We start from the raw sequence: 21,355 nt of genomic DNA on the forward strand, positions 1-21,355 counted from the left end.
GTCAAAAAATGAAAATTTTCCTATTAATAGTATGTTAAATATCTTTATTTTTGACGTTATTCATTTTCTGGCTAGCTGTTTGTGTAGCTTAGAAAGTTTTATCTAAACTGGACAATTAGCTTCTTCTTGTTCTTCACCGACAACGCTATTTCCTATTATCTAAATTTGTTAAGCTGTCTTTCACTTCCTGAAAAGGTTGTCGGTCTTTCTTAGACAGTCATGCCTAGACCTGCCCAGCCCCGCCCAGCACAGCCCAGCACCACCCCCATCCCTCCTATCCTTCACAGAACATGATCTCCTGCCTTCATAGCCTCGTTTAGGCTAGCAGCTCCTCCTGAGAGAGAGAGGAGTGGGTTAGAGCAATGCAGCACCGTATCGCAAACAATGGCCTGGTCATTAAGGGGGTAAAACCTTTCGGGGCTGAAGTGGTTAATACAGGAGGTATGTTACTGGCCGAATCACCAGGTGAAAACAGAAGGGGGGGGGGAAGAAAAGAAAACCAATGCAACCACACCATCTAATGATTGGTAAGCTGCAATATATGACGCTTTTGGCTTTGGGTTTAACACCGTTTGAAGGACAGGTCCTCTTTAAAAAAAAAAAAAGAGTCACCCCAGCTCTGGCTGCAACTTGCTGCTCGCAGAATGTTAAATACGTTGTGAAAGGAGAGATTATGTCTATGTAGTAACGCCGTTCCTTGATATATGCACCATGTCAGAGTGTCATTGTCTCCTGGGTACAGACGGAGAGTTCAAATACCCAGTATCTCTCCCCTGGTGCAGCAAACGCTCCTCTTTGAAGTTTTTATAATCCATCTGTCATCTGGTAGCAAGGAGGGCACATGTTTTGTACCACTCAATTACAGAATTCTCTTTTCCCCGGAACAATGAGACAGGAAGGAACGGCGGGGTTAGGCGACAGAAGCTGTCACATACACTAAATACCTAGGACGTTGGGACTGTGCGGGAACACAGCTCGCCTCATTGTTCCCGAGTATTAACGATGCCTCGGATTAGACTATTGATGTTCTATCTGATTACTTTGTATGTTCCCGACCAGAATTCCTTTCGTTTTTTTTTTTTGCCCAAAGTCTGTATTATCCGGGCCCCCGGCAAGTGCGGAGACTTAAAGCGTAACTCCACTTTTGTTGAGGAAAAAAAAAACATTCCCCTCTGGGTGATCTCTGTACATTGCAAGGATTATAACAACCTTTGTTGCAGATTTCTACCTTTTGTTATTCGGAAGAAATTCCTGTTTGTTCCTCTGTGTCCATGTGCCCACTGGGTCTAATGGGAGTGGTTTCATAATTATCAATCAGCTGTGCAGCTGCAGGGCTCTAATAAGGAAATCACTCATTCCCCCCTATGGGTGATCTCTGTACATTACAACCTTTGCTGCAGATTCATACCTTTTGTTATTCGGAAGAAATTCCTGTTTGTTCCTCTGTGTCCATGTGCCCACTGGGTCTAATGGGAGGGGTTTCATAATTATCAATCAGCTGTGCAGCTGCAGGGCTCTAATAAGGAAATCACTCATTCCCCCAATGGGTGATCTCTGTTCATTACAACCTTTGCTGCAGATTCATACATTTTGTTATTCAGAAGAAATCCCTGTTTGTTCCTCTGTGTCCATGTGTCGAGTGGATCTAATGGGAGTGATTTCATAATTATCTATCAGCTGTGCAGCTGCAGAGCATTAATAAGGAACTCACCCATTCATCTCTGGGTGATCTCTGTACATTGCAAGGATTATAAAAACAATTTTTGCAGATTCCTACCTTTTGTTATTCTATAGGAATCCCTGTTTGTTCCTCTGTGTCCATGTGCCGAGTGGATTTAATGGGAGTGGTTTCATAATTATCAATCAGCTGTGCAGCTGCAGAGCACTAATAAGGAAATCACCCATTCCCCTCTGGGTGATCTCTGTACATTACAAGGATTATAACAACCTTTGTTGCAGATCTTTTGTTATTCGGATGAAATACCTGTTTGTTCCTCTGTGCTGAGTGGGTCTAATGGGAGTGGTTTCATAATTATCAATCAGCTGTGCAGCTGCAGGGCTCTAATAAGGAAATCACTCATTCCCCCTATGGGTGATCTCTGTACATTACAACCTTTGCTACAGATTCCTACCTTTTGTTATTCTGAAGAAATCCCTGTTTGTTCCTCTGTGTCCATGTGCCAAGTGGATCTAATGGGAGTGGTTTCATAATGATCAATCAGCTGTGCAGCTGCAGAGCACTAATAAGGAAATCACCCATTCATCTCTGGGTGATCTCTGTACATTGCAAGGATTATAAAAAAACTTTTTTGCAGATTCCTACCTTTTGTTATTCTATAGGAATCCCTGTTTGTTCCTCTGTTTCCATGTGCGGAGTGAGTTTAATGGGAGGGGTTTCATAATTATCAATCAGCTGTGCAGCTGCAGGGCTCTAAAAAGGAAATCACTCATTCCCCCAATGGGTGATGTCTGTTCATTACAACCTTTGCTGCAGATTCATACATTTTGTTATTCAGAAGAAATCCCTGTTTGTTCCTCTGTGTCCATGTGCCGAGTGGATCTAATGGGAGTGATTTCATCATTATCTATCAGCTGTGCAGCTGCAGAGCACTAACAAGGAAATCACCCAATCCCTTCTGGGTGATCTCTGTACATTACAAGGATTATAACAAATTTTGTTGCAGATTCCTACCTTTTGTTATTCTGAAGAAATCATTGTTTGGTCCTCTGTGCTGAGTGGGTGTAATGGGAGTGGTTTCATAATTATCTATCAGCTGTGGCAGCTGCATGGCTCCAATGAGGAAATCTGCTGGGCCTGCATCCCTTTAGATGTGTTCCTATTGGGAGGATCTCACCAAAAATGACATTTTTGTTGCAGGGGATGCCAGAAATCTGACTTGTATCTTAGTGCAGACTTCTGGGAAAATTGGTGAGCCAATCACACAAGCAGGAAATGATGTTTCTGGGGGTGTGGTCAGTATACATTCTGTGTACAGAACAGCTCCTGGTGGCCATATTGTATTGCATTTCCAGAAAATTACAACAGCTGCAGATGGAAAAGTAAAGGGAATTTTTAATAACATTCCATTACAATATGATTTGTGTCACAATTGTATACGCTATATTGTTTTTTCTTTATTTGCTATTTTTTTCCCCCACAAATGTGGGGTTACCCTTTAAGTCGGACTTGTATCTTATGCAGGTCATACAATTCCAAAAGAATTTTCTTTAAAAAATCAGAAATTTTGCGTGTTTTGTGATCCGATGGCGCCACCATTGATTTCGCAGATCGACCAACCAAGCCTTTAATTTCACCTCATGCTGCTACAGAAAACAATTTTTGTGGATGGGAATCTTCTTTTCTTTCTGGGAATTTTCTTTTCTTAGGCAGGCCATACAATGGGCCGAATTCCGAACAAATTTTCTTTTGAAATTCCGAAATTTAGTGCATTTTGTGATCTGATGGTGCCACCGTTGATTTCAAAATTCGACCAACCAAGCCTTCGATTTCCCCTGATGTTGCCACAGAAAAAACTATTCTGCAGTGGGGAATCTTCTTCTCTCTCTGGGAATTTTCTTTTCCTTCTGGGAATTTTCTTTTCTTGTGCTAATGAGCATTTCTTTTTCAATTATATTTCTCTCACGATTTTCCTATCATTGATTAGAAAATTGTTTGTTTTTCAAAAAATATTCAACATGCCCGATCACTCAAATTCAATGGCCGCACAAAAATCGGCCATTGTTGCGGTGCCAAATTCAAGCGATAATTCTTAGAAAAGATTTTCGAAAGAAAATTCTTGCAGAATTCGACCCATGTACTGACATGGGTCTAATGGGAGTGGTTTCATATTTATCAATCAGCTGTGCAGCTGCAGAGCACTAATAAGGAAACCTGTTGGGTCTGCATCAGTTAAAGGTCCGTACACACGATATGCAAATCGTAAGTAAAATTTCCATGTGCAAAATTGGTCTAATGTGAGTGGTTTCATAATAATCAATCAGCTGTGCAGCTGCAGAGCACCAGTAAGGAAATCACCATTCCCCTCTGGGTGATCTCTGTACAGTACAAGGATTATACCAAACTTTGTTGCAGATTCCTGCCTTTTGTTATTCTGAAGAAATCCCTGTTTATTCCTCTGTGTCAATGTGTGAAATTGGTCTAATGGGAGTGGTTTCATAATTATCAATCAGCTGTGCATTTGCAGAGCACTAATAAGGAAATCACCCATTCCCCTCTGGGTGATTTATGTACATTGCAAGGATTATAACAAACTTTGTTGCAGATCTTTTGTTATTCGGAAGAAATCCCTGTTTGTTCCTCTGTGTCCAAGTGCTGGCTGGGTCTAATGGGAGTGGTTTCATAATTATCAATCAGCTGTGCAGCTGCAGAGCACTAACAAGGAAATCACCCAATCCCTTCTGGGTTATCTCTGTACATTGCAAGGATTATAACAAACTTTGTTGCAGATTCCTACCTTTTGTTATTCTGAAGAAATCATTGTTTGCTCCTCTGTGCTGAGTGGGTCTAATGGGAGTGGTTTCATAATTATCTATCAGCTGTGGCAGCTGCAGAGCACCAATGAGGAAATCTGCTGGGTCTGCATCAGTTAAAAGCCCGTACACACGATAAGCAAATCGAAAGTAAAATTTCCTCAGACGAACGCTCGGCCGATTTTCGGATCATTAGTATGGTGCTTTCAACAGCCGTTTACTAATTTTCTTACGACAAAAGCTGAATGTGCGGAGTATAAAATTTTTATTGTACGTGAACACAATGCCCTGATTTACGTTTAATTAGTACAGTTTCCGACTCCGTCCGAAAAAAAATCGCAAGAACAAGTATGGCCGGCCTTACACTCATGCGCATTTCTTTTTCGATTATATTTCTCGCATGAATCTCCCATCGTTGATTAGAAAATCGTTCGTTTTTCAAAAAATTTCCGACATCCCCGATCACTCAAATTCAATGGCCGCACAAAAATCAGCCATTGCTGCGGCCCACTGTATGCATTCTGTGTACAGAAAACTTTTAGGTAGCCATATTGCCAGGGTGGATAAAAATTGATGATTTAAAAAAATAAAAAAAAATGATTTTTTTTTATTTTAATCTGATTTTGTTTGTTTAAATCAGATTTTTTTTGCTTTTTATCAAATTTATTTAAAAATAAAATGCTTTTGGAGTAAAAAAAAAAACTATCCAAAGATAGTTTTCTATTTAGGATATATTAACCACTTTACCACTGGAGGATTTTGCTGTCTTACGTCCGGGCCACTTTTTGCAATTCGGCACTGTGCGACTTTAACTGACAATTGCGCAGTCGTGCGACACCATACCCAAACGAAATTTACGTCCTTTTTTTCCCACAAACAGAGCTTTCTTTTGGTGGTATTTGATCCCCTGTGCGATTTTTACTTTTTGTGCTATAAACAAAAAAATAGCGTAAATTTTGAAAAAATAACAATATTTTCACATTTTTTTATATGAAATTCCCCCCCCCAAAAAAATGTAAAAATCAAAATTATTTTACATTTTTGGCCAATTTGTTTTCTGCTACATATGTTTGGTAAAAAAAAATCACAATAAGCATATTTTGATTGGTTTGCGCAAAAGTTATCGCGTTTACTAACTAAGGGAAAGATTTTTGTCATTTTTATTGTTTTTTTTTAACGAGTAATGGCGGCGATCTGCGTTTTTTTTTGCGGGACTGCGACATTGCGGCGGACAGATCGGACCCTTGACTGACATTTTTGACACTTTTGGGGTTACCAGTGACATTACTACAGTAATCAGTGCTATACATATGCACTGTTACTGTAAAAATGACACTGGCAGTGAAGGGGTTAACTTTTCTTTGAGAGGGAGGGGTTAAGTGTGTCCCTAGGGGCGTGATTCTAACTGTGATTGGATGTGGCTACTGGTGTAAGAACAGTGATCAACGGTCCTACATAGCAGAACCGTATGATCACCATTCCTACACAGGGGAGAATGACAGGCGGCTTTGTTTACATCAGCCGCCTGCCTTTCTCCCAGTGTAACGGACAATCGCGAGTGCCTGGCGGACATCGGGTCCTCCGGGCACACGCGCGGGGGGGGGTCCGTGACCGAGCGGGAGCGCGCCTCCTGGCGGCGCGCGCTCGCTCCCTAGAGCCTCACAGGCTAGCGACATAGCCCTACGTCGCTTTGCCTGTGAGGGGCTGACCGCTGCAGTAAATAGTTGTGCGGCGGTCGGCAAGCATTTAAATTCGACCCATGTATGGCCGGCCTTAGTGTAGAGTTCTGGGAAAATCAGTAAGCCAATCATACAAGCAGGAAATTACATTTCTGGGGTACAGAACACTTTCAGGTAGCCATATTGCCAGGGTGGATAAAAATTGATGATTTAAAAAAAAAAAAAATAATAAAAAAAAATCTGATTTTTTTTAATTTAATTTGATTTTGTTTGTTTAAATCAAATTTTTTTGCTTTTTATCAAATTTATTTAAAAGAAAAATGCTTTTGGAGTAAAAAAAGATCGTTTTCTATTTAAGATATATTAAACTCAGATACATAACACTCATGCGCATTTCTTTTTCTATTATAATTCTCGCACGAATCTCCCATCATTGATTAGAAAATCATTTGTTTTTCAAAAAATTTTCAACATGTCCGATTTCGCACAAAAATCGGCCATTGCTGCGGCCCACTTATGGTGCGAAATTCAAGTGAAAGTTCTTTCAAAATCCGACCCATGTATGTCCAGCCGTAGTGTAGACTTCTGGGAAAATCAGTGAGCCAATCATACAAGCAGGAAATGCTTAAGGCGGCAGAACGCTTAGATATGAACAGGGGCCATTGAAATTAATGGGATTTGTCTTGGCGGGCGATTTTAGAGATGAGGTTTAGAGCAGAAAATCGCCCAAAAACGCCTAGATGTGAACAGAGCCTAAGGCTCGGTTCACACCGCTGCAATATGATTATGATCCAACTTTAACCACTTCAATACAGGCCGGTGTTCAGCTTTCAGCACTGTTGCCCTTTGAATGACACTGTACCCATGAATAACATTTTTATCATTTTGTTCACCCAACTAGAGCTTTCTTTTCAAGGTATTTCATGACCACTGGGGGTTTTTTTTTTGCTCAATAAAAAAAAAAAAAAAAAAAAGATCTAAACTTTAAAAAAAAAAATAAATTTTCTTACTTTCTGTTATAAAAATTTTCAAATAAATAACCTTTATTTATAAATTTAGGTCAAAATGTATTCTTCTACATTTTTCTGGTGAAAATATCCCAAATCAGTGTATAATATTTAGTCTGTAGGAAAGTCCACAAACGGTATTGATCTGAAAATTGATCAGTCCTGATGTACTGACGGACTATCTCACTTCTTGAGGCCCGAAAAACACCAGGACGGTACAGATATCCCCCAAATTACCCCTTTTTGGAACCTAGACAGTCCAAGGTATTTAATAAGAGGCATGGCGATTTTTTTGAAGTTGTAATTTTTTGTCACAATTTTTTGTAAAATAAAGAAATTTAAAATTTTTAATTTTAATTTTTAATTTTAATTTTTTTTTTACTTACTGTCACTAGGCAGTATAGCGTTATGATATAACTAGTGTGGTGGTGATCAGGGACAATGACTGGTGACTTAATCATTTTTTTTTTTAATTACATTTGTTTTTATTTGGAGGGCTGGTGTCACTGTTTTGAGCTTGGATCGCTTTCAGTCAGTCGTGTGATCCTAGTGCTTTGACCATACTGTCACTGTCCGTCACTTAGCAATGATTGGGAGCTGGTGGTAAATCTGCAAGCTCCTTGTTTTGTACTCTGCCAGGGTGGAGCCTGTGCTTGGGCGGGATTTGGAAGATTAAGTCCTGCATGGGTTGGCCTTTAGGAGCAGGAGGAAGACCGAAGGCACACATGAAATTGCAGAGAGCGCAAGTAAATAAAAAAAGATTGGCCAAAATTTGGTCATTGTCACATGTCTTGGTCACTTAGCAATGATTGGGAGCTGGTAGGATGGGCTGCTGATCATGGGATCCCCGTGGCAGCCAACCACAGTAAATCTGAAAGCTCATCATTTTGTGCTCTGCCAGGGTGGAGCCTGTGCATGGGCGGGATTTGGAAGGTGAAGTCCTGCATGGGTTGGCCTTGAGGACCAGGAGGAAAACACATGACATAGCAGAGAGCGCAAGTAAATAAAAAAGATTGGCCAAAATGTTGTCATTGTCACGTGTCTTCGTCACCTAGCAATGATTGGCAGCTGGTAGGATGGGCTGCTGATCACACGATCCCCGTGGCAGCCAACCACAGTAAATCTGCAAGCTCATCGTTTTGTGCTCTGCCAGGGTGGAGCCTGTGCTTGGGTGGGATTTGGAAGAATAAGTCCTGCATCGGTTGGCCTTTAGGACCAGGAGGAAGACAGATTGCACAGATGATATAGCAGAGAGCGCAAGTGCAATAAAATTGGCAACAATTTTCATAGTTTCATGTGTCTTCATCACTTAGCAATGATTAGGAGCTGGTAGGATGGGCTGCTGATCACGTGATCCCCGTGGCAGCCAATCACAGTAAATTTCCACATTTTGTGCTCAGCAAGGGCGGATCCTGTGAGACTTGTGCTTGGGCGGGGTTTGGAAAAGTAAACTCTGCATGGGTTGGCCCAGATCATGCTGGACACACCACCAGCCTGTGAGTGGACAGTGAAAGGTGAAGCAGCTCAGTCTTAAGCTCATCTCTCCAGTCTCTCCTCCTATCAGTCTGCTTCTTTCCAGCACATGAACTGATGGGCTCCTTGTGCTGCTTCTTCCTCTCACACTCCAGCCCTGCTGCACTGGGACTACTGATACCAGGTCACAATTCAGATACTTTCACTGCTTGCATTTATTTATATATATAAAGATGTATTAATGATTGAATTTGTGGTTTTTTTTGTATCTGCCTGGCATCAGCTTTCAAGAAAGTCGTCATGATGGATGCACAGCCTGGTTACGTCTAATATGTGTCTACAATCAATATTATTTACTTGTATTCTGTATGTTCATTGTAACAATACAATGCTGTGATTTTAATGAGGGTTTCCATGGTAACATATTGTGCTCCAGAAATGATCACAACTAATCCTTTATTGACTTCTATAATGGAATTCCTTCTCTTATGTGGTCCGTTGGCGCAGAATATTTTTGGCATTGTTGTCAGATGTGTGGAGCGAGCATCTGCTGCTGGCTTAATTTAAAGCGTAACCCCGCCTTGTCGGCAAAATGCGATCTCCTAAGGCAGGGCAGAAAATGAACCGTTTTTTTTTTTTTTTTGTGTGTAAACGCCATATATATCCTATAAGAGCGCAGGCTCTTGAAGTACACGGTCTGCTCAGTGGGAAGCACTTGTCCTGCACTTGACTGTTCCTGAAAAGCAATTAAAGATGAAAGAAATGATCATTTAAATATAAACAGGAATGAGGCAAGCTCAGCACTTGCAGTGCAACCCCCCCCCCACCACCACCACACTGCAAGGGTTAAATGCTTGTTTAGTCTAGCGGTGCAGGGGAAAGGCGTAATTATTACCCTGCCCCTCGGTCCAGCGGTCTCCGGTGCTGTTTTCTTCTGTCGTGTCATCTTGTACAGTGCAGGACTATTAACAGGGGCAGACTGGCAACTTTTGGCCGAGGGGGCAAGTACAAACCAGAGGCCCATGGTGCAATGACTCTGCACCCCTCCCACCCTCCCTCTTCCTGTCCTCCTCCTGACCCCCATTCCAGGCTTAACCTCCGCTCCCGGTACTTTCTACTCACTGGCCAAATCTGGGTTCCCAACCTGGCCAGCAGGGGGCGGTTGGGGGGAGCTGGGACAGCTCGGTTGGGACTTCCTGAGAGAGAAGAGCCTCCAGTGGGACATGGAACCGGCCTTTGCTGAGACACAGTTTACACCATCCATGCTGGGGGGGAAGAGGCCTGCACTCTGTCCTTGTCTTCATCCAGCATTCAGTAGGTCAGCGGTGGGGACTTTTTACTTCTCTTCATCAGGAATCCTTTAGGCATGTCTGTGGCAGAAGCGGTGCAGCCTTTTTAAAGGACATCAGAGCGGCCTGGGGGGGCAACTGCCTCCCTGCCCCCTGGCCCAGTCCTCCCCTGACTATTAATTATGCACTTTACAAGGCAAGCATGCAACCATGGCCTGATGCTTCTTAGGGCTCCTTTACATTTGCGGTTGGGGGGTGGGGGGGAGTTTAGATGCGTTTTTACAGCCCCCCCCCAACCAGGTGTCGATTTAACCACTTGCCGACTGCCTAACGCCGATCTACGTCGGCAGTCAGCCCCTCACAGGCAAAGTGACGTAGGGCTACGTCACTAGCTTGTGAGGGTCTAGGGAGCGAGCGCGCGCCCCCGGAGGCGCGCTCCCGCTCCCGCGTGGTCACGGACCCCCCTGCGCGTGTGACCAGCGGACCCGATGTCCGCCGGTCACTCGGTGATCGGCGGGGGAGAGGGAGAATGTCAGGCAGCTTGTGTAAACAAGCTGCCTGTCATTCTCCTCGCTGTAAAGACACTGATAAAACGGATCTAGTATGTAGATCCGTTGATCAGTGTCCTTACAGCTCAAGCCACAGCCAATCACAGTAGAAAGCACGCCCCTAGGGATACACACAGCCCCTCCCTTCCAAATAAAGTTAACCCCTTCACAACCAGTGTATTTTTACAGTAACAGTGCATATGTATAGCACTGATTACTGTAGAAATGTCACTGGTAACCCCAAAAGTGTCAAAAATGTCAGTCAAGGGTCCGATCTGTCCGCCCCAATGTCGCAGTACCGCAAAAAAAATCGCAGATCGCCGCCATTACGCGTTAAAAAAAAAAACAAAAATGACAAAAATCTTTCCCTTTGTTAGTAAACGCGATAACTTTTGCGCAAACCAATCAAAATACGCTTTTTGCGATTTTTTTTACCAAACATAGGTAGCATAAAACAAATTGGCCGAAAATTTTAAAAAATTTTGATTTTTACTTTTTTTTTTGGGGGAATTTCATATAAAAAAATGTGAAAAATATTGTTATTTTTGCAAAATTGACGCTCTTTTTTTGTTTATAGCGCGTGATCAAAAAATCGCACAGGTGATCAAATACCACCAAAAGAAAGCTCTGTTTGTGGGAAAAAAAGGACGTCAAATTCGTTTAGGTACAGTGTCGCACGACCGCGCAATTGTCCGTTAAAGTCACGCAGTGCCGAATCGCAAAATACCCCCTGGTCAGGAAGGGGGTAAAATCTTCCGGGGCTTAAGTGGTTAAATCACTATTAAAAGGCTTGATTTGAATCCACTCGATGTAAATCATACTTTTTAAAGAGAAAGTGTCATCTCTGTCCCGCAGCAGCTCCTGCTCTGATCTGTTGACTCGCCGACAGTCCCATTCACAACCACTTAAGGAACGGAAAATTTTACCCCCCCCCCCCCAATGACCAGGCCATTTTTTGCGATTCAGCACTGCGTTATTTTAACTGACAATTGCAACGCTGTACCCAAATAAAATTGATGTCCTTTTTTTCCCCACAAATAGAGCTTTCTTTTGGTGGTATTTGATCACCTGTGCGGGGTTTTTTTTTTTTTTTTTTTTGCGCTATAAACAAAAAAATAGCGACAATTCTGAAAAAAAAAAAAAAAAAACAATATTTTTTACTTTCTGCTATATAACATTCCCAATATAAAAAAAAATAAAAATCTATTTTTTCATCATTTTAAGCTAATTTGTATTCTGCTACATATTTTTGGTAAAAAAAATAAATAAATCCCAATAAGTGTATTTTGATTGGTTTGCGCAAAAAGTCAAAAAGTTATCATGTCTACAAACTAGAGGAAATATTTATGTCAATTTTGTTTATTTTTTTTATGTTTTTACTAGTAATGGCGGCGATCTGTGATTTTTAGCGGGACTGCGACATTGTGGCGGACAGATCGGACCCCTAACTGACATTTTTGACACGTTTGTGGGGGACCAGTGACATTACTACAGTAATCAGTGCTAAAAATATGTACTGTTACTGTAATAATGCCATTGGCAGGGAAGGGGTTAACACCAGTGGCGATCAAAGGGTTAAATGTGATGTAGAGGAGAGAAGACTGCAGAAAGACAGGTACAACTTACAGTATTTCACAAAAGTGAGTACACCCCTCACATTTTTGTAAACATTTTATTCTATCTTTTCATGTGACAACACTGAAGAAATGACACTTTGCTACAATGTAAAGTAGTGAGTGTACAGCTTGTATAACAGTGTAAATTTCCTGTCCCCTCAAAATAACTCAACACACAGCCATTAATGTCTAATCCGCTGGCAACAAAAGTGAGTACACCCCTAAGTGAAAATGTCCAAATTGGGCCCAATTAGCAATTTTCTCTCCCGGTGTCATGTGATTCGTTAGTGTTACAAAGTCTCAGGTGTGAATGGGGAGCAGGTGTGGTAAATTTGGGGCATGCATTGTTGCAAAAGTGTTGCAAAAGAGAAGATCCTGGATATCAGCCTTCACCAGAATGGATACTTCCAGGGACTGCGCAGCGTTATTTATCGTATGTTCATGGTCCATTTACACATTGCAGCAGCTTGTGCCAAAATGTGACAGTGCATTTGCACTATGTGTAATGCGTTCCAAGGCCATGCATTGTGAATGGCACCCCGATGTAGAGCACAAAGCACATGTCTCTAAGGGCTCATTCATATGGCCAATTACTTTCATGCGCAGTGCAGGGACGCGTTTTGCCACCACGGTAATGCACAGGTGTTGCGCGTAGCCCCAAATCAGCAGTCCCATAGAAACCTATTGGGACACGGGCTTGCGTGGGCATAGACGCCGTGTCCCAGTGTGACATCCGTAGGTGCATTTGAGGCTGTAAACACACGCTCCCGCACAGTCATCACATTGGGAGCAGCGGCTGTCACCCTTCAGCTGCGTGTCCCTATAGACATCCATGGGACCTCCGGCATTGGGATGCACACAACACCTGTGCATCCCCGTGCCGGCAAAATGTGTCCCTGCACAGCTAACAGAAGTAATTGGCCGAGAGAGCCCTAAATGGGCACAGTAGGCCGACTCTCAGCTAAGTGTCAGACCCACTGCTGGTTGTATGTAATAATCACCACTTTAGGCAAATTAAACATTTTAGAAAATTGCCAAAGCTTTCACTACATTTACTGATGATTAGGATATTTCGGGTTCCCTTTAAAGCTGAACTCTAAAGCTGAAGCTTCCCCTTCAGTCTTGTACCGGCTCCTCTCCTGGACTGAAATGGCTTACACTGATTTCACCGCACACTGTGAGCTTTTCACAGTGTGCAATAGAAGCTGCAGCAAGGCAGATAAAGCCCCACCTCATTTCCTGGCTGGACGGCATCCAGCATCAGCTAGTCTTTCCTCCCCAGCCTGACTGTCCCCTCTCCACCCTTTTCATGCAACGCCGAGACAAGGTCATCTTGAGCCCAGGGCAAATATACCAAACTGTGCCCCCCCAAGGTGTATGATCATTATGTGCAGTCCAAACAGTGCCCATCAGTGCTGCCAATAAGTGCTGCCAATCAGTGCTCATCAGTGCCTCCTCATCAGTGTTACCTATCAGTGCCGCCTACCAGTGCCCATCAGTACCACCTATCAGTGCCCATCAGTGTTGCCTATCAGTGCCCATCAGTACCACCTATCAGTGCCCATCAGTACCACCTATCAGTGCCCATCAATTCTGCCTATCAGTGCCTCCTTATCAGTGCTGCCTATCAGTGCCCATCAGTGCTGCCTCACTCAGGTAGATGAAAGTAAAATGATACTTTTTTATTCTTCAAATCATAGATGAACAGACAGTGCAGGGGAACAGGCAATCCAAAGGTTAACGCGTTTCACGGCACATACAGCCGCTTACTCACCCGGTTATGAGTAAGCGGCTGTATGTGCCGTGAAACGCGTTAACCTTTGGATTGCCTGTTCCCCTGCACTGTCTGTTCATCTATGATTTGAAGAATAAAAAAGTATCATTTTACTTTCATCTACCTGAGTGCGGTTCTACTACTTCTTTGCACTTCATCCGGATGACGGGTCTTACCAGCACCAGGTCGGACTTACACACCTGAGCGGCTCTATCTCTCCCATACCATCAGTGCTGCCTATCAGTACCCACCAGTGCCTCCTCATCAGTGCCCATCAGTGCAGCCTATTAGCGCCCATCAGTGGCACCTATCAGTGCCCATCAGTGCCACCTACCAGTGCCCATTAGTACCACGTATCAGTGCCCATCAGTACCACCTATCAGTGCCTCCTTATCAGTGCTGCCCATAAGTGCTGCCTATCAGTTCCCACCAGTGCCTCCTCAACAGTGCCCATCAGTGCAGCCTATTAGTGCCCATCATCGCCAGCTATCAGTGCCCATCAGTGTTGCCTATCAGTGCCCACTAGTGCCTCCTCATCAATGCCCATCAGTGCCCATCAGTGCAGGAGTAAAATTGCCTGTTTCCATAATTTTATAACAAACTATGAAAAAGTTTTTGTTTGTGTTTTTTTTTCAAAATGTTTGGTATTTTTTCATTTATTTAGCAAAAAAAAAAAAACCCAGTGGGGATTAACAAAAAAAGAAAGCTCTATTTGTGTGAAAAAATAAAAATAAGAAAAATAACATATGGATACATTGTTGCATGACCGCGCGATTGTCATTTAAAGTGTGACAGCGATGAAAGCTGACAATTGGCCTGGGCAGGAAGGGGGGTAAAAGTGCCCAGAAGGCAAATGGTAAAAAATGTCACAAGTTTTTTGGCAGTAGTGTGTGTGTGTGTGTGTGTGTGTGGGGGGGGGGGGGGGTGGGGGTGTATATGTGGGGGGGGGTGGGGCTGGGCAAATATAAGCAGAATAAACTTCAGCTTTCTTTATAAATCAGTGTGCAACAATGACAGATTTCTCTTCAGTCTTTCTCCCGGGTTCACACGGGCCCCTTTGCAGTCTTTATTCATGACAAGGTAAAAAAAAATATAGTAAAAAAAAAAATTCTCCCATCCATTGCAGTCACACGTGATAAGAAAAAAAAAAAAGTTTTCGCTTTCTGTCACACATTGTTGAAAGGGTTCACTCGTGGAAGGAGCGTTACAATTAGCTTTCAAACATTTGCCATTATCACATAATTGTTTCATGTCGTTATACTTCTTCATTTGCCGCCTCGTACGCCGCTGATCTCTTCTATACAAAAACCAGCACCCATCTGCTGCGTCAGTCTCTCCTGGCCTCTATTCATCGCTGGAATAATACATGTCCTAATGATTTCCCCAGAACTGGAAATCTCCCTTTTTTGCGATCGGTTTTGGCAGATTATTTGCAGGTACTTCACTTGCATCTGTTTGCAATTTTGCAGAAATGCGAAGACTTTAGTGTCAAGCTCTGCAAAGTCGGGCTATATGAATCCTCCCATGGGGCTGACTGGTATTAAATAGAGTGGATCTGATGGAATGGGGCATTAAAACTACAGCTCAGCCACCCGTTCTTACCACCTCCTGTGTGAAAGAGACCTATTTCATGAGTGGGATCAGGGCTGTCTTACCGAATGGGCACGCAGTTGCCCGGGGGCCTCACTTGCCCGGGGGAGCCCCACCTGCCCAGTGACCCAGCCCCAGCCAAGCATTAGTCCCAATTCACGTGTGCATCCCGCCGCTGAACTTAGCAGGTGGCAAGCGCCTGTCGGCCCTGCGCTGCTGCCAGGCCACTTGGGCCATGGAGGGCCCACAACTGCAGGAATGCCTGTCCACCTCCACGGGAACAGGCACACACAGGACAGTCGAGTGTGTGTGTTCACCAGACCCGGCTGCCGAACTTGGAAGCTTTCATTAGCATGGCACTGCTGTACCAATAAATATTGCCTTATCGATAACTTACATTTTTATTCTCGTGGGTGATTGTGTAGGCAGGGCCTGCATTGCCCAGGGCCCTTTAATGCTCTTAAGATGGCCCTGTGATGGGAGTCACTTTGCATGAGACACCAGGACCATAACTCTGACCTTGGAATTAAACGCAGAGACCATTAAGCAGGAAATTGGTTCCTTTTTTACTTTTCCCTCCTGGTCATGGTAACTCTGCCCTGGACATCGGCCCGGGCCAGTACTCACCTCCATGGGGAATCCCCGGTTGCGGTTCAGTTGTGTCTGACCTTGACCGTATCACCAGTGTGCTATATTTCATACCAGGGGTGACAGTCATTGAGTATAATGACTCAGTAGAAGGATTACAGGTCTTCGGCCCCTGAAGAAGCCAATCTTTGAGGTGTCACACCTCGGCGAAACATGTAGGGCCTATGTGATCCACTATTATCATCTACTATTCATTTATTGAAGTTTAAATGATTATGCACATGTCTATTTTTTTCATGTTTCTAAAAAAACACATTGTATTTATAATAAAATCTATTTTATATTACCATTTTGGTCCTTTTTGGATAACTTGTTACCACCTTACAATCTATGCCTCTAAAGTCCCATACTCATGGCAGAACGCAGTCCGTTTACTCCTCTGGCCTAGGGCTTGATTGTATATTGGACGTGCTCTCTGCCTAAACTTTTTCCTTTTCCAGGGAGTCACTTTGGTTGGGGGGGGGGCAGATCCCCAACAGTCTGACAAAGTGAGCCCCACCACCCTGTCTTCTCTCCAGCGGCTTAAAGGACTCCTGGGAGTAGGGCCTGCCCATGCTTCTCCCCCATGGCGTGTATGTTCTAAGAGAGAGGCAGAGGTTGGCTTGGTGAGTAATGCTCTGTTTCGGGACAATTTATTTGGGGTACTGTGTGGGTATGGGCATTGGGGGACAGGAACTACAGACTAGCTTTGAAGTCAACCCATCTGGGGTCTCCTCCTATGTTAGTCTCCTTCCGAAAGGGGAGAGATGTGGCGGGAATCACTTTGGTTGGGGGGCCCGTGGAACACAGCTTACCTTAGAGAGGTCTGGAAATCCCTCTCTCAGCTCCCTAGGCCCCTCTTATGTGTATGTCACCCTGCGTCTATTGGGGGGCACAGGGTGACCAAGAAAATGATGGACAACTACTTAATGGACTAATGGACACTGAGAATATGGTTTGGATTACTTCAAATGGGACAGTAATATTTATCAACAATATACATCAAGAAATATATGAAGAATAGACATGTGGGAGGACTTAAGGACCTCATTGTCAAGCCCAAAGTCATGATAACAGAAAGTGCTGGTCCCATCTCCCCTATGCAGCACGTGTGTTCTCCAGACAGTGGGCAGACACTCCTGGCAGCTCCAGCTCAGATCCTGCTGGAGAAGTTTCTTCAGTTCTGTGCTCCCAAACTGTTTCCAAAGGCCCCGAACAATCCGAGGAACCCATTGTCAAGCCCAAAGTCATGATAACAGAAAGTGCTAGTCCCCCCCCCCCCCCCCCCCTTTGCAGTACGTATGTTCTCCAGACAGTGGGCAGACACTCCTGGCAGCTCTAGCTCAGTTCCTGCTGGAGAAGTTTCTTCAGTTCTATGCTCACAAATGGTTTCCAAAGGCCCCGAACAATCCGAGGAACCCATTGTCAATCCCAAAGTCATGATAACAGAAAGTGCTAGTCCTATCTCCCCTATGCAGTACGTATGTTCTCCAGACAGTGGGCAGACACTCCTGGCAGCTGTAGCTCAGTTCCTGCTTGAGAAGTTTCTTCAGTCCCGTGCTCACAAACTGTTTCCAAAGGCCCTCAACAATCCTAGGACCTGAGGTGACGCTGTACTACGTGAGCTCCAGACCACACTCTGTAAATGTGAATTGTGAAGGACTGGCATTCAGTGGATGTCTGCTCTATTTATGTGACTCCTTTGTCTGTGCAGGGATGTTGAAGAAATACAGGGTTCTTAAAGTTGCTACACTCTGTGTTATATGGAAGGACAGAAGTTCTCTCCGGCAAAACATTGTACGTTTGGAGCTGGAGGATGAATGGCAGTACCGACTGCGAGATGAGTTCCAGATCTTATACAAGCTATTCTCGGCTAGTTTTGTATGGGGGTGGTTAGAATATCTGACATCTATGTTCAAGACTGAAGGAAACGGTATTCTGATGGAAGCCCACAAACACAATGTGGGTCGTGGTCCCATTACAATGAGCATATAAAAGAAAGGTGTAGATTGACATAGGGGATTTGTTCTCCAAATTAGCTGGAAGATTAACTACCTGTTTAGAGCTTTAATATAGGCTATCAAGAACCCAATACTTGCTTAGTGATGACATATATGGTGAAAATGCTAATTAACTGGCTGAAAAGTGGCTATATTGCCTAGGATCATCTGTGCAAGTATTTTGAGGTTCTGATATGGAGAGCATGGCTGGACGTGTGGGGCCCATTTATGTGCTGGTTGAGTAACTGGTATTTTTAATGTGTGGTACCACTGGGTGTTTTAAGGTTTTTTGCCTGCTGTGATTTTGGCAGCTGGAATTTATGTGTCAGTTTGTATTTAATAAAAGGAATTTTGCACTTATATTGGTGTTGAGTTTCAATTGCAGCTTTTCTGTTGGATTTTGTGCTTATGGCAGAACTCCGACTTTTTGAATTATTTTGTATTCTGATGGAAGCCCACAAACACAGTGTGGGTCGTGGTCCTGTTACAATGAGCGTATAAAGAAAGGTGTAGATTGACGCTCAGGTCCTTGCTTTCAAATCTGGAAGACTCACACTATGAGTGCCAGCCTGGGGAGAGAAGCTTGTCCCGGCTCTGCATATACTAAAAGGACAAAGTCCAGATCGCTGCACTCCAGAAGATCATGGTGGTCATGGAAGGAAAAGCAGACCCAGCCTAGCTCTGTCCAGGCCACCCCTGCAAATTTCGCCTCCATGGCCAAGGCCTGTGGGTGACCCAAATGCATCGGGGGACATGGCACGCTGTAATGTGAATTGTGATGGACTGGCATTCAGTGGAGGTCTGCTCTATTTATGTGACTCCTTTGTCTGTGCAGGGATGTTTAAAAAACCTGAACTCTGCACTCTGTACATAGCACACTCCTGAACTCTGCACTCTTTACATAGCGCACTCCTGAACTCTGCACTCTGTACATAGCGCTCTCCTGAGCTCGGCACTCTGTATGTAGTGCACTCCTGAACTGTGCACTTTGTACATAGTGCACTCCTGAACTCTGCACTCTGTACGTAGCGCACTCCTGAACTCTGCACTCTGTATGTAGCGCACTCCTGAACTCTGCACTTTGTACATAGTACACCCCTGAACTCTGCACTCTGTACATAGCACACTCCTGAACTCTGCACTCTGTATGTAGGGCACTCCTGAACTGTGCACTTTGTACATAGTGCACTCCTGAACTCTGCACTCAGTATGTAGCGCACTCCTGAACTCTGCACTCTGTATGTAGCGCACTCCTGAACTCTGCACTCTGTATGTAGCGCACTCCTGAACTCTGCACTTTGTACATAGTACACCCCTGAACTCTGCACTCTGTACATAGCACACTCCTGAACTCTGCACTCTGTATGTAGGGCACTCCTGAACTCTGCACTCTGTACGTAGGGCACTCCTGAACTCTACACCCTGTACGTAACGCACTCTTAAACCATGCACTCTGTACATAGCGCCGTCCTGAACCCTTCACTCTGTACATAGCACGTCCCTGATACAACTGGCCCTTTGAGGGCAACCATACTACTAATGCAGCCCATAATTAAATTAAGTTTAACACCCCTGTTTTAGGTAACATGGTGACACCTGCCATAACATAGGCTATAGCGGGCAATCATTAAAAACTTGACAGAGGTTTTAACTCTTCCCTGCTCTATTAAAAACAAAATTACGGCTTCAGGTGTAGTGCAGCTTTACCTTTTTGGCATTTTCTGATCCTCTTTTTGCCCCGGATGCCTCTTGCTGAACTAAAAGAGCAAAAAGGTTCGCAGTACAGAAAATCAGAAATAATTGAGACTTCGACTTATTTTTTCTTTGGCCATGTGGCGAGCAGCTGACTAGGTTAAGCCGTTTTTATTTACTTTGAAAAAACTAAGCCGTAATGTACCGGAGAAGAAAAAGGAAAGTAGCTTTCACCTCATCATTAGCAAATGGGAACGAGTCATGTACAACGGTTTACCACTGAGTAACAAAAAAATAAGGAAAAAAAAACAAAAAACACAATTCTGCCATCAGAATGAAAGAGGACCTGTCCCAGGTGAGCCACCATAGTGAGAAGCCTCAGACGGTAGCTGTCACTCTCAAAACCATTCTCTGTTTTTATTTTTTTCATGCATAGTGCAAAGATCACAGTAACTTTCTAACAGGACATCACATTCAGTAACTGACACCCCCATAAATGTATGTCAGCTGAATTACAGACAAGCAGCTATATACAAAGACAAAACACCTTCATGTGAACTCTTTTTTTCTGCCCAAGGATTTGTAATTTTGTTTGACCAGTCTTGTGATCCTGGCACCCCTACCAGACAGCCCAGCCAGGTTGGTGATCTATGATTAAACAACATTGCTTGGTCACCGACTGCCTCCAGCAAGAGCAGAATCACACATATGTAGGGATCACTCCCTCTTCATGTCTGCAAAGTTCCTGTTATAGATTGACAGCACTGTGTGTTGTAATTGAGTTTAATGTCCGGTGAAGGCGGCCGATCTGTCAAATGCAGACTTTGGGACTCCATTGCAGCACTGTTCAGACGCATGTGTTTAAACGCACAGTGCAGAAAACAGCTGCATTTGACTTTATTTTGCTTGCAGAGCAAACGCGCCTCAATAGGACTTGCGTCCCCAGGAAGGCGGCCTCATCCACATACATCATTGGTAGATGGAAACATGCTGATGCGTTTTGTGAGACACAAGCAAACCAACAAGCACATACATGAGCCCAGGAAACCAAATTAAACACAGATTCAGGCACTCATACAAACTGCCTTTATAAATAAATCTATTTATCTGTAAAAATAACTCTAATTAACTCTCTAATGAATACACAAGTGGATTAAATGGTGGTTTCATATATTGAAGTTATATTATATATTTATGTGTATGTATATTTATGTGTATATATATATATATATATATATATATATATACACACAAAAAAAAAAAAAATATATATATATATATATATATATATATATATCTATATATCATTAAAAAATATATACATACTGTATATATGTATATATATATATATATATATATATATATATACATATATAAAATGTATTTTTATTACCTGTAATGAATACACATGTGGGTTAAGTGATGGTTTCATATACAGAAGTTATATTTTTATATATTTATATGCATATATATATATATATATATATATATATATTTTTTTTTTTTTAATTTTTATTTACACTCTAATGAATACACAAGTGGAATATATATATATATATATATATATAT

The 21,355-nt window shown here is 43.1% G+C and overlaps 1 protein-coding gene across 5 annotated transcripts in view; it reads left to right on the top strand.

Moving 5' to 3' along the window:
- Window positions 1–21,355, top strand: part of ZNF536 (zinc finger protein 536) — a 628,548-nt gene that overhangs the window by 80,415 nt on the left and 526,778 nt on the right. The window lies entirely within an intron of this gene.

The sequence above is a fragment of the Pelophylax lessonae genome (assembly GCF_965119305.1).
Source record: "Pelophylax lessonae genome assembly, chromosome: 10".
NCBI lineage: Eukaryota > Metazoa > Chordata > Amphibia > Anura > Ranidae > Pelophylax > Pelophylax lessonae.